The sequence below is a fragment of the Oryx dammah genome, unplaced genomic scaffold, assembly GCF_014754425.2.
Source record: "Oryx dammah isolate SB20612 unplaced genomic scaffold, SCBI_Odam_1.1 HiC_scaffold_27, whole genome shotgun sequence".
Classification (NCBI taxonomy): domain Eukaryota; kingdom Metazoa; phylum Chordata; class Mammalia; order Artiodactyla; family Bovidae; genus Oryx; species Oryx dammah.
Genome location: NW_024070211.1, coordinates 117,218,277 through 117,232,394, shown reverse-complemented (window position 1 = coordinate 117,232,394; position 14,118 = coordinate 117,218,277). Strand labels below are relative to the sequence as shown.

Genomic DNA, 14,118 nt, shown 5'->3' with positions numbered 1-14,118 from the left:
GAATTCTCCAGGCCAGAATACTGGAATGGGTAGCCTTTCCTTTCTCCAGAGGATCTTCCCAACCCAGGGATTGACCCCAGTCATCTGCATATCGGAGGCTGTTGACTATACATGGATACACACTAAAAGAGGAATACATTCCAAAAGAGGAATGGAAACAAACCCATTTCCCTAAGGAAATGAGATGCCACTTACCTGCTTTTTCTTTTTAAGAAGAGTTTAATTTTTTTCTTATATAGTCAAGTCACAAGTCATAAATGTGTGGAAACAAATTTCCAGTTACTTTAGTCCCATAAACTTAACCTGACAGTCAAAGGGACTCATGTACATTTCATTTTCATGTATGGTCAAGTATCAAGAGATACTGGGCAATACCTAAGAGATCCCATGAGATAAAGCAAAAGCAGTGTAGCCAGAGGACAGTAAACTACCAGAAATCAACATCCAGTCCCAGGAGCCTTCTTTCTTGTTTGTTTCAACATTAAAAATGAGTATTTTCAGACCTAAAATCTGCTCTAGTAAGAGGCACTGTCCATCTGAAAAATGAGGTGCTGGGATAAGAACCACTGTTTTGGGATCAAGTCAGTTTCCCCCATCTGTAAACTATGATCAAATAAGTAATGTTTGAATTTAGCCAATGCAGACAAAAAAGTACTATGCCCATAAGGGCCCTATAATTTAAAATGTGTTCATGGTTAAGGCTCTTTATTACTATACAAAAGTTTGATTCAATATCAAATTAAGAGGAACATTACAGCAAGTAATTTAGTCCCCAACAATATAGAGTGATCAAAGATGGGGAAAGAGAAATTTGTGATTAACTACAACCCACTGTGCTTGAAGATGTATCTGATTTTGATGGTGAGATTTCTCAGTGTCAAAAGTTCTGTGCATGTAGATGGCAGAGTATACAGCTCAGTGATTCACTCTGGTGAACAGAACGAGTAATGGCCTAGAAGATGGACTCAAAATCCTGTAAGTTAAAGTGTTAGTCACTCAGTCATGTCCAACTCTTTGCAACCCATGGACTGTAGCCTGCAGGGCTCCTCTGTCCATGGAATTCTGCAGGCAAGAATACTGGAGTGGTAGCCATCCTCTTCTCCAGGGGAACTTTCCAACCCAGGGATCAAACCCGGGTCTCCTGCACTGCATGCAGGCTCTTTACCATCTGAGCCGCCAGGGAAGCCCAAATGCCTACAGATGTCATTCGAAAAGAAGCCAACCCAGTGAATCACTTTTCCTTCCTGGACCAAAACAGTCAGACCAGGCAATGGAACCGTTAGGCTGTGACACATCAGACTCTGAAATGACAACCTCGGGGCTGGAAAAAGTGATTCAGACCTTGTCACCATGGAAATTAGATTTCCCAGCTAAGAACCATGGGCCATCTGGTTTTGTACGTTTTCCTTCTTCATAGGCAAGCCTGGCAGGTGTTAGCTTAATCTCAGAAAATCACCATTCTCACAGTGCACAAATTTTATATAAATAATAAAATGCCAAAAGAGAAAGCGAATAAAAGAGAGTGTTATGTGTAAACTACAGGGGAGAGGCTTCATGTAAGGAGAGAAGAAACTGATCTTAAAGCAGAAATCTTACCTCAAAAGCCTATAGACCAGGCAGGTAACATACAAGGCTGGTTGTTTAAGACTTAGGGGAAGGTAAAGACTACCACATTTCAGTCCTTGAAATAGTAAAAAGACCATATTTTTTAATCATCCAAGAGAAGCCAGGTGTGTGTGTGTGTGCGTGTGTGTGTTATGCGTATATCTTATGGCAAGATTACCCAATGTTGGCAATTAACGTGTGTGTGTGTGTGTGTGTGTGTGTGTTATGCGTATATCTTATGGCAAGATTACCCAATGTTGGCAATTAACGTGTGTGTGTGTGTGTGTGTGTGTGTGTGATGCGTATATCTTATGGCAAGATTACCCAATGTTGGCAATTAACTCAATTTTAAAAAATAAACTTCTATAGATTAAAAAAATTATGCCTAAAATTTGACCAGTAGGCCACCAGTTTGCAAGCTACGCTTTAGAATTTAACTTTAAAGAATGCAATAAAAATTAAGCCGAAAGCTCCCATTGTACCACTACCACCACTGCTGCTGCTCCTGTGCCTCCAAGAAAATAAGGGTTTGAGTAGAGGACAAACACTGCAAAAGATCCCCAAGAGCAATGATGGTGCATCCTCCCACTCTGGGGGGCACTGCCCTCGGAAAGTAGAAAGCTTCATATACCCGGGAGGGATAGATCCAAACGGTGAAGACCCTGGGCCTAAAATGTCAAATAGCGTATGTCAGGTGGCTCTGCAAACAATAAATGCAAATATCAAGATGACAAGGAGCCCACAGTGAGCACTGCTGGTGTATTATTTATTTCAGCCCCATGTGCAAAAATAATACAATCAATTGTCTATTTATTCACTATGAAAGATTATAAAAACTGGATGCATTTTAAGAATGTGTACAGCATGCATATATAATGAAAGCAAGGATAATCTTTCAGCCTTTTTCAGGATTAGGTCTGCAGGCTCATCACTCAAGAAGGGAAGGGGACCATCTTATTCTCGCATGATGCCAGACGTCAGACAAAAAGAGGTTCAATATTTTGGCATGTTTTTTACTTCCTATCTTTAAGAAAGCTACTGCAGAACTTTTTATTAAGATGGCTAAACATGACCAGAATTACCATGCCTTGTTTTAGGATCTGATAGACACATAAAAAATAGAAAAAAAAAATGTTCCTGAGATTTGGTAATATTTTGGTAATAATCTTTTGCTGTCATTGAGCACTGACTAATCTAATCCTGCTTTTGATTTTTTTTTTAAGATTTTTTTTTGATGTGGACCATTTTTAAAATCTTTATTAAATTTGTTACAATATTGTTCCTGTTTTATGTTTTGGTTTTTGGCCGTGAAGCATGTGGGATCTTATTTTCCTGACTAGGGATTAAACTTGCACCCCCTGCATTGGAAGGCAGAGCCTTAACCACTGGACAGCCAGGTCCTGCTTCTAATTTTAAGCTTGCATTATCCTAACTCACCTTGTAACTGGGGGTCAAAGACTTCTAGGTTGGCTTTAAGGTAAAAGCTGTTTGAAGCAGTTTATCCTCAGGTGCCCGTAGCTTTGACTGGAGAATTTGGTCTGTCGACCGAGGCTTCTGGGGTTATCTGGTAAATTACGAGTGGTTTCTCGATTTCCTCTTGCAGGAAGGGGCAGAAGCTGAAAAAGAGAGATACTACAGTTGTAGAGTATGTCTCCATAGACCTTTCATGAGCCGCTGTGGCCAACAGAAAATTCTTTCCAATTTATCTCTAGAGGAGAAAGTTCATAAGGTGTGGCATTTGAGATTTTTACCTCCTTTGTTCAATCTTATGTAATCTCAAAGACATAACCACTGGGCTCCTCAGCATAATTTGTATCTTACCCAGAGTGGGGAATAAGAAAACTCTCAACTTATAGAGCGAGTATTTTCTAAAAGGAAATGAAGCATACTTTCCAGAAACATATTGAAACCTCCAATTAAATGTAAACATCGAAGAGTTTTTATTTTTAAAATCTGTATTGGGTTAGAGCTGATTTACAATGTTGTGTTAGTTTCAGGTGCGTGGCAAAGTGAATCTGTTATATATACATATGCCCAGTCATTTTTAGATTCTTTCAGTTTTTTAAAACAGGCACTATGAAGTGGTTCCACTGCACAAAAATGTACAATCCCAATATCCTAATGAAGACCTATTAATGGTCTCTCATTTGCCCTGAGTAGAATTATTGCCAAATTCCTAGAACAATCCTCTAGCAAAGAGAGCTAACTATACTAGCAAAGCATAGTGTTCAACTTGGCATCATATCTCAGAAGGCAAAGAAACAATACTTTATGAGAAGACAAAAGCATGTGCACGTTAAGTTTTTTTAAAAAAGGAAAATAAATATCTGACCCTGAAATGTGACAACAGTTTTTTCCTTCAAGTCTCATACCTCTCTCTAGCAGCCTTGTTTATTCACAAGGTAGCTTTAAAAATGACTCCTCAGGTCTGATTATCTTTCAAGCCTATTCTTTCATTCTGCTGTAGTTTTTTCTCATTTTACCTATGGAGAAGAAAAAAAAAAGCAATACACATATGCTGAAAAACTAGGACTTAAAAGTGCAAAAGATTTCTATCTACTTAGTATCTTGTGTATGGTTGCTCTTTAAGTATCATTTTTATGAAAAGTGTTTGTTCGTTTAGAGCCCCTTTAACTCTACAAAAAAAGCTTTTTAAGTCTCTACTGTGTTGTAAGACAATTCTGCGCATCTTATAATTACTAAATAAAATTTAATTAAATTTAAATTTGATTATGATGATGACACAGAAGAACTACGGTTAGTATCCATCAAGATAATTTTTGTATGCTCAGTATTATATGTTTATTTTCTGCAAACACTGCTCAATCTATGCTTTTTAATCCCATATAATTATAGGCAGACTGAATATGAATGGTCAGCTATAGAAACTCCCCTATACTGCAGTTCTTTGCGTGCACTTCCCTAGTCTTATTCTGCATAACTTCTTACTATCCTGTAATAGCAAATAGGAAGGTAAAGGAGAACAGAGGACCATGGGGTAATAGCAAAGTTTCCTCTCTTTCTCTGTTTCCTCCAATCCAGTAGCAGACAAAAAGGAGAAGGGTGGTTGAATCTTGCTAATCATACCTAAGGAATCCCCACTCCCTCCCACATCACATACACGCGTGCACGTCCTGTGTCTAGCCTGTGTGAACCGCATCTTGGCCTGGGTTCCATTTTTCACTTCACTCGTCTCTTTCCGCATAGTCTTTGCTTATACATCCTTCAAAATCCAGCTCAAAACCACAACTTCCAACTCTTTCATCGATATTCCCAGCTAGAAAGGAGTTTCTCATCATCACACCTGGTACTTTGGTCAGTTCTGACTAATGTGAGTCTCACCTGGTCTTTCATGCTGCTTACACCTCTCATCTCCTTACCAGGCTGTGCTGACTCTGGAAGCAGGGACCAGACCTCAGTTTCTTGTACACTGTAAGTGTGGGAGTTAAAAAGTGAATTTTAGAAGTTTTCTATTTATATGTACTTTGCAAAAGGTATTTCTGAGACTATAATTAATGTTTATACAGACATTCTGCATCATTTTCAAAAGGACAACCACTATATAGTGTAGTGCCGTCTATAACCTTTAGGGGGACTGACCGTTCTACATTAAAATTTACCAATCTATCAATATATAGTTCACATAAAATCAAACGCCCCTGATACCAGAAATATTAGGAATAATCATTTCAATTCATCTTCAAAAACTTCATTAGTACAGAAAGATTTGTATTGTCACATTCAATTTCCGAATTTCTGGGTGACTAATTTATTAAGTTTTATTCAAAAACCAGAAAGTTAACGAAGTGGCAACTAAACTTTACTTTAATTAGAAACTATAAAGGATCTTGTTTTACCTTGCACATAAACTGCGTACGGGGCAGAAGTTCAAAGGCTCTAAGCTTACAAAGTTCAAGTCTGATTACTCCTTGTGACAGTACACACTGAAGATTAATCCCTAAAACCCTCATTAAAAAATAAACTCAGAGAAGGGAAGATGTAGTTTCTTTTTAAAACTATAACCAAAACTGACGCTTTAAAAGAAAACATTATATCTGCTTTTTATCAAAACACACTAAAGGAATCATGTTCTAGCTCAATGATGGCCTCTGCAGTTTGAAACCCACCTGCTCAGCTCTTAATAAATTAATACTTGGAAAGGTTGGAAAGGCTGATTTGAACAAAGTCTTTTATGCTAGACAGTACTTGAGTAGGTGTCTCTGCAAAATCTCATCAGGGGCGTTTAGTGGCGTGGCAAAGCTTCCTTTTGAATGGCTCATTCAGCAACCAAATGATCCATTATCTTTGCAACAGAATGCTTCCTGTAAATTATGTGACTAATCCTCCTACAGCCTGAATTTTGCCCACCAGACCCCATGTTCTTGTCTAGCACAGTCCCCACAAGCACATGATGTATTCTCCCAAGGACTAGAGTGCCCCTGTAGCAATAAGTCAGTGCAGAGAAAGGAGAGGCAACTCCATCACTCTGTAAAATCCCAAAGAAAAGATTCTTAAAACAGTAAAGGCAGTAAAGATGACCAGAATAACCAGAAGAGTCTATTTACACAAAGCTAGCAGTCTCCATAGCAAAGTCTATTTTACAACTATTTCTGTACAACATGTGGCCCACGGTTTTGATTCAATGTGCACATCACTTCCACGAAGGAAGTTTAATCGTGACATAGGGTTAAAAATCCTAAATTGCTTTCCCAGAAAACCGTAGCCCAAGACACTATGTAAGACCCTTCTTCATTATCTTGCTTACTTTGTCTACTGTCTCCATTAAATACCTTAGTTGGTTAAAGGAATTATTTTGCTTTTCTCTCTGGCAGCAATGTTTAGACAAAAAAATTGATTGTTCTCTTTTTACCTGTGATCATCTCAATACATTGAGACTTTTTACACTGTGTCCAAACCCCCAGAGAGTACAGTTTCAGTGCTACAACCCAACAGAGTTCATGGAAAACACGTGCTGAGGTAAGTTCCCAAAGAAAACCAAGACTCCAGGCACTCTTACCTAGCAACTATGGTGGCCTTCTTGTCAATAACGGAAGAGCAGACTTTGAAGCTGAACATTTTTCTAATCTCATTAATCCCACCATGTATCACAGAAGTTACAGGGCATTTCAAACAGTAAGGAAAGCACATGAAAATCAAGCAAAAGGAGAGTACAGACACAGTACTGAGTTTAGAGGACGAAGAAGGACAATGGGGAAGAAAAGGCAGAGAGTGGGTTTGAAAGGTCTTCTTCAATGCTGAGGAAAGACCACTGGGTGGGCTGTAGAGGACTGAAGTGGAGTTTAGAGTAGAGGAATTATCTGATTATGCTTCAGGGAGACGGAACCAGGAGGACAAGTTGGAGGAAAGAGAACCCAGACGCAAGAGAGAATCTCGGAAGATAAAGCAGCCAAAAAGGGAGGGCAGAGCTGCTGAAGACAATGGGCATTCAGGAGGGACAAGCGAAGAGCTCGCATTTGAGAGGACAGAATGGGGTCCCAGTTGTCCTCACCTATTTCTTGTTTTTTAACAAAATAATGGAAAATAAAGCACATCTGGAAATACAGCCAATATTTTATATATATACATATTCTATATGTAGAATATAACCATTAAAAATTGTGAAGTGCTATGCTGTACATTTGAAACGTAATATTGAACACCAAATATATCTCAATTAAAAAAAGAAAAGAAAGCACTGCCTTTTTTTTTTTTCCAGAAATGTGATTGCAGTATAAGATATGGTCAATATGCTAACAAACTAAAATAATGTACTCAACACAAAACATATTTTTCTCATTCTGTTACATATCTATGATCTAGGCCAATTTTCCCAAATGTTTTTGGTTTGTATTTAACTTGGCTGAAATTGAGACATATTTCTCTGAGGGTAGGGAAATGTAACATTTCTGCAACTCCCAGAAACTGAGCACAAGGAAAGGCCTGGCACCTATTGAGCACTCAAAGAAAAAAAAATTCTTCCACCTTAAACAGCTCTGTTAATACGAACAAAAACTCAGATGACTGATTATACAGGTAAGAATTCTGATTATCGATTACTTAACGGAGTCTTCAATTTTATTATTCCCTTGACAATTTCTGTTATATATCCAAAAAACACATATTACAGAAACCATTCAATGGTTCTATTACATGACTCAAAAATTTTCTTTAATATTTTATTTTAAAAGAGAACCTCCTTAACTGTAAAGCTTTGGACAATTCCTAATCTTTGGACAATCCTAATTTTCCAAAAGTCATATGCTACAGAGCAAGAGTCAGCATTTTCTCTGTGAAGGTCCAAATGAGTAAATTAAGCATTTTAGGTTACGTGGGCCATGCATTGTACCATTTAATGCAACTATTCAACTCTGCCCTTGTAGCACTAGAACGCAGTCACAGGTAATATGTAAATGAATGATCATGCTGTGTTCCAATAAAACTTTATTTACAAAAATGTAATAGCTCATATTTGGCCCATGGACCGTAGCTTGCTGACCCCAGTCTAGCAAATTATCCCACTGTGGCAACCTGGTATGGTTTCATTGTTCTTATCTAACTGGTGTGCAAAATTCTGATGAAGTAATTAAAAAAAAAATTACTGGGAAAAAAGGCTCCAAGAAAAATCTCCACTGCTGGTGTAATGATAAAAGGGAAAACAAAATGAAGAGGTTCTAAGGAAGGGATGGATTCAAGGAGACATGAGAAGTTTGGGATAAATTAAGAATATAGAGTTGATGATGTCTCAGATCACTGGAGAAGGCAATGGCAACCCACTCCAGTACTCTTGCCTGGAAAATCCCAAGGAAGGAGGAGCCTGGTAGGCTGCAGTCCATGAGGTTGCTAAGAGTCGGACATGACTGAGCAACTTCACTTTCACTTTTCACTTTCATGCATTGGAGAAGGAAATGGCAACCCAGTGTTCTTGCCTGGAGAATCCCAGGGACGGGGGAGCCTGGTGGGCTGCCGTCTATGGGGTCGCACAGAGTCAGACACGACTGAAGCGACTTAGCAGCAGCAGACCACTGCTAAGAGAGTCCAACATATATTCTAGGTGGAAAAGGAAAATATGACTCATGAAACCGTTTCAGGAAGTATTCCAATTAGTGCCAAACATGCTTATTAATTAGGAGAAAACGTCAGGGAAAATTTACCCTATTAAATAAAAATATGTTTAAGAAATGCATGAATCTTGATAGAATACTCACGTGAGAAAAAGCCAGGGAATTTGGAAATTTATGCAAGTCTCCTATCATACTTTCTTTATGACTTCTGATGATTATACCATATTAACTTGATAGAACAGAGGCAAAAGTAAGAAAATAGTATCATCAAAGTTTACTAATCTCTGTTTAAACCTGTAAAAAAGTTATAACAAAAACTATCTTAATTCAATTACATCAACTTAAGGAGGCTACCACTAATTTACCATTGAAAGTGACTTACTAGTTCTATGCAAATTCCTTCTCTGGGCCTCTGGTTCCTCATGTGCAAAATGCAGCCGGTTCCTGGAGGTGTTTGAGGATTAGGCAAGCTAATGTCCACAGAGTGTTCAGAACAGACCCAGCACACAGGAAGTGCTCAAATGCCTCAAGGCTGCTGCTGCTCCCCTGATTCACCTCCCCAGCCAGCTTTACCACTTACTCCTCCTCTGCCCTTGTCTTCTCATTCTGGGCTCCCCTGGGTGGCTCTGACTCACCCAGAGGGCTTCAACCTACCATTTGCTAAATCTCTCTCTCCAGTGCTGAGTTCTTTTCCAGACTGCATTTCCAGCTGTACAGTAGACAATCCCATCGGTATATATCATGACACCTGAAATTCAGCAGGCCAAAAAATCAAGCCCCAAATCTTTCTACTCTTGCCCCTTTCCTCTCCTTTGGTTTTTGTTAATGACATCACTGTATATCCTTAAGCCAAGCTACAAATGACACTTACTTTTAACTATTTTATGTGTGACTTTCCCATTTAACTCACCCCGGGTCCTCTCTCTCACTTCTATCTCTTAAACATCTTTCAGAGACATGGTTCTTCTTGCCATCTCAGATTGATCTTTTCATATCTGCCTCCTGATTTCTCTGCTTCTAATCCTTCTCTCCTCCAAGCCATCTTTCATTGTCATCAGAGTCATCTTTCTTAAAACATATATTGGATAATGTTATTCTCAACTGCTTGGGGGAAGGGGCCCACAGAACTACACGTGAGCTTCAGGGCACCCGGAAAGCCTCTGAAACTGAATACAAAAATTTGTGAGCCCTTGATTTTTTTTTAAAGGTCTCTGTCTGAGAAAATAATTTTTAAGCTATTTAGCAGGGTACAATCTGCAATCTTAAATTGCACTTTAGTCACTCTCTCCATGTTTTAGACACAGTGAACACCACACGTTCCTACAAACATGCACATCAAATGCCCTTTCGTCTCTCCAAGCCTTTGCATACTTGTTTGCCCAACCTGTGATGCTCTTCTTGCCTGAGCATAAGCACATGAGTCCTGGCTCAGGCCTCAAACCTCTGTGAAGCCTCGCCCTGCCCGCCCTGCCCGCCCCGCCCCCTTGCACAGACAACAAAAGAGATGCTAAATAGATTCTAGGTGTCTGTATAAAATACCTTGACCTGAAACTTCTTAAATTCAAAGCTTCATACTATACAAAATAAATTGCCTTAAATATTTAGACACGTATTGTGTTTCCTTAGTGTAGAGACATAGTTAGGTTTTAATGAGATCAAGAGTAAAGACCCAGGAACCTAAGTGCCTAGGTTTAAATCCTGATTTAGTCAACTACCAGTAATGGCAAGTTACATAGCTTCTCAATGCCTCAGTTTCAAGATCTGTAAAGATAGAGAGAGTAACAGTACCTACCCTTCCGGATCATTCTGAAGATTAAATGAGGTTACGTGTATAGTACTGTCACAGTGCTTGTTGTTATTGTAATTATTTTTGAAATCAATGGCCAGGACTAGAGGGTCCAAGAGATAATCAGAGAGCGAAACTAACTGACCTTGCCATATAAGCCTCAAGCTTTCATCTACTGAATTAATCAGCCAGAGAGCACTAACAATAATGGCCCTTTTCACTAACATTTTTATCAATTGAAAAGTGTTCCAAGTCTGATAAAATTCAGATGCTTTTCTTTGCCTCCAATAGCTAAAAAATATCAGCTCAGAATATTTCCAAGGCACACACAGGTAGACTAAAATAATCTCTTTGAATAGGACAGAACAACAACAACAAAAAAACAGGGCTACTCTTTCCTGGGCACCTCATTGCTTACAAAGTGCCCACTAATGAAGGGAAAATGCTAAGTAGGAAATTGAGAAGAAAGATGAAAGAGCTTAACGACTCAGCTTTCAAACTAGCTTGGCTGCCAGGCACATGGAGTATTAGGTATTATAGAACAACCCACTGGGTCAAACAAACAAACAAAAAGCTGGGAAATAGAAATCCTAACATCACTGAACTTAGGGAGGAATCAACATAAGTGCACGCTGTAGTGATGTAGATGACTTTCATCTGAGTGATAGGATTATGTGAATATTTCGCACCACCTCTGCAGAAAATTTTCAGCCAAAAAGAGCCATTTGACCCAGACCACACATATTGTAGTTGTGTAACAGTATATTTTATTCCCAATAAAACTGCCAAAAGGATCATGGTACTCTTATGCATAATCATACCTAATAATCACATCTAAGGTAAAGCACTTGAGTTAATATTTGAAACTAAGCAAAGAGAATAAAGCTCAAATTCCTTATTCCAGTATTAAAGGTCTTCCATGATCTAACTCCAACCAACTGTCCAACTTTATCTTCCATGATAGGCTCCTTGAAATCTTCTAACAGACACAACTCCTTGCAATTCCCCCAAATATACCCACTCTTTGCCTATTTTATGTGTTTCCTCTAAAGAAAAGTCTTCCCCTTACACCTCCAAAGTCTAAAACCCATTCTTCCTTTTAAACCCTGTGCAGGTGACATGGAATTACTTCCTATGGTCAGCTAGAAGTAATTCTTCAGGTTTCTAACTTGCTCAGTACTGCCTGGACTTTGCTCAGTCCATTGCGATCAGTTTTTGACACACGTGTCTTTCATTTCCCAGAATGGATGCATTCTGAGGGCAACATCCACACCTGCAAGCCCGACTGCACCATGGTACATCTACTATTTTGCTAAAGTATACAAGAAGTATGCTAGAATGTGCTAAAGTTCAATGTGACTGATCACGGAAACCAAATGGACAAACATGAACTCAGACAAACTTTGCTGAAAAAAAGGCTACAGTTAAAAAGATATGCAGTAAGATTTGTTTGTTGAGAGATGAGAATTTCAATGTTACTCCCAGGGCACAGACACTCCCTTTACATTTTCCAACTGGTGATTTGTCAACAACTATTAACAGTGATGCATGAAAAGTTTCCCTCCCACTCATGTAACTGGTAATACACCTCCAAAGTTAGAGAAGGCACAAGACAGCTGGTCTTGTTCTTCCCCTACTACAGACTCAAAACACTACCTGCCTCTGGGCTTTGGATAAAGAGCCCTTATCACCTCTGCACCTGTGATAATTGCAATCATCATATCTAATGTACTTTAATCTCTAAATATCCAAGGGCCAAAATGCAAAAACTGGAGCATCTGATAAATAACAGAACCCACAAGTGCCCAGAGAGGGAAAGATGAATAAAAGAACCCCTGCTGCTGCTGCTGCTGCTGCTAAGTCGCTTGTTGTGTCCGACTCTGTGCGACCCCGTAGATGGCAGCCCACCAAGCTCCACCGTCCATGGGATTTCCCAGGCAAGAGTACTGGAGTGGGGTGCCATTGCCTTCTCCAAAAGAACCCTAAACCCTGGCAATCTGATATAGCTTGGGCAGAAGGTCACTTGTCAGACAGGTCACTTGGGTGGTGCTAACTGAAACACCTATTTGGATCACAAAGGAGAGGCTCACTTCACTCTGGGGTGAGGCTCTAGGACTGTGCTGATGGCCGTGCTCTTGCCAGGCCACTGAACAGCTGCCCAGCCCACGTCCAGACTGTGGATCTAAATTCACAGGTGACACTTCTCTCCTATTCAGTTCACAAACTGTCACATTAATGAGTTTTAATATGCACTCCTAAACATAACTTTCCTAAACTCCAAATTCTGAAAGGATAGATGACTTAATGTCCTAAACCCAAAGAACATTTTTTACAGGACTCAGAGTTATGCTCATGGAAAGCTTTGTTATGCTCATGGAAAGCTTTGTTGAATGCTCTACCTGGGATGGTTTTCCTATCAATGACATTTGGAACATCCAGTCTCCAATATCACATTGCTGGTGTCTCTCAGATTACTGGAATCTTCGAGCAACTGAATCCTTTGAGCAGGTAGCTGGAGACCCTATTTTAACTTACTTTAAAAATAACTATATAATAACTATATGTTCTTTTATAGTACAAATATGCCTACCACACGAAAACTGAAGTCAATATCATGCTAAAATCTGTTAACAAATCAGGTAAACACTGTCAGTGGCATCATTATAAATTATGCAGTGGTCTGAAATTATAAAATAGACCCTTAATGTATGGCTGAGTCCCTTCCCTGTTCACAATATTGTTAATCGCTATACCCCAATACAAAATGTTTTTGGTGTTAAATAATAATAATAAAAATGTTTAAAAAAATCCTAAACAAGTATTAGTTTTGTATATGTAATCTGTATTTTTTTTTTCATACAAGGCTTAACTGAATAACCCTGGCCTCTGAGTCAGTCTCTTTTACTTCCTATGCTACTTTGATCGAATTATTTCAAGCTGCCCTATTTCTCAGTCCTCTGGCTGTATCAATGCATCTATATTTCTATTTGGTTTCCACAGTGACTTACTTGTTTGTTCATTAGACCACAAAAAAATCTGACAACTGAATCAGGCCTATTAACATTCTTATGACTAAAGCTTCCTGTATTCAGATAGATGATACTGGCAATAAAAGCAGGATAAATTTTAAAATGCTGAGACAATGAACAATGCCATCCATTACAACTCAAAATTGTTCTTCTGGAAATTTAATTTGATGTCATAGATGGATTTAAAAAATGGATGAAGAAAGCCGGGTAGACTATGATATCATATAATAGTACTTTTCCTTGAGATTGAGGGCTTCCTTTGGGCACAAGTAGAAGTCTGTGACATCCTGGAAAGAGCATGGGTCTTGGAGTAAAACAGACTTACTTCAAATCCCAGCAAAGTTCTCCAGCTATGAAACTGAGCAGGTTACTTAGCCTATCTGATCCTCAATTTCCTCATCTGAAAAATGGGGATTGGGGCTCTAATTAAACCCAGTTTAAGTTGCTTTGGGGATTTCAGATGATATATTTTCAGGGTCTAGTACTTTGCATACCCTATGACAGGTGTTCAAATGTTAATTATGGACAGGTTTTTTAACTCATACATTTTCAGACCTCAGAATTATTATTTACTTCTCATTACATACAACACATAATTTATTTAAAAATACACAGACATTATTGAGTAGTATGTATG

At 38.8% G+C, this 14,118-nt stretch overlaps 1 protein-coding gene across 2 annotated transcripts in view; it reads right to left on the bottom strand.

Moving 5' to 3' along the window:
- The window catches only part of OSBPL6 (oxysterol binding protein like 6), a 122,504-nt gene extending 117,465 nt beyond the window's left edge, over window positions 1–5,039 (bottom strand). Inside the window, exons 1-3 of one of the 2 annotated variants that reach the window (XM_040227710.1) lie at window positions 4,986–5,039; window positions 3,978–4,088; window positions 3,043–3,221 (exon numbers count right to left, since the gene is read on the bottom strand). The gene's annotated coding sequence lies outside the window, so the exon portion shown is untranslated. Of the gene's footprint in view, window positions 1–3,042; window positions 3,543–3,977; window positions 4,089–4,985 lie in introns of those variants that run through there. The other variant, XM_040227711.1, reaches the window with a different exon arrangement.
- Between the last annotated feature and the right edge of the window lie 9,079 nt (window positions 5,040–14,118).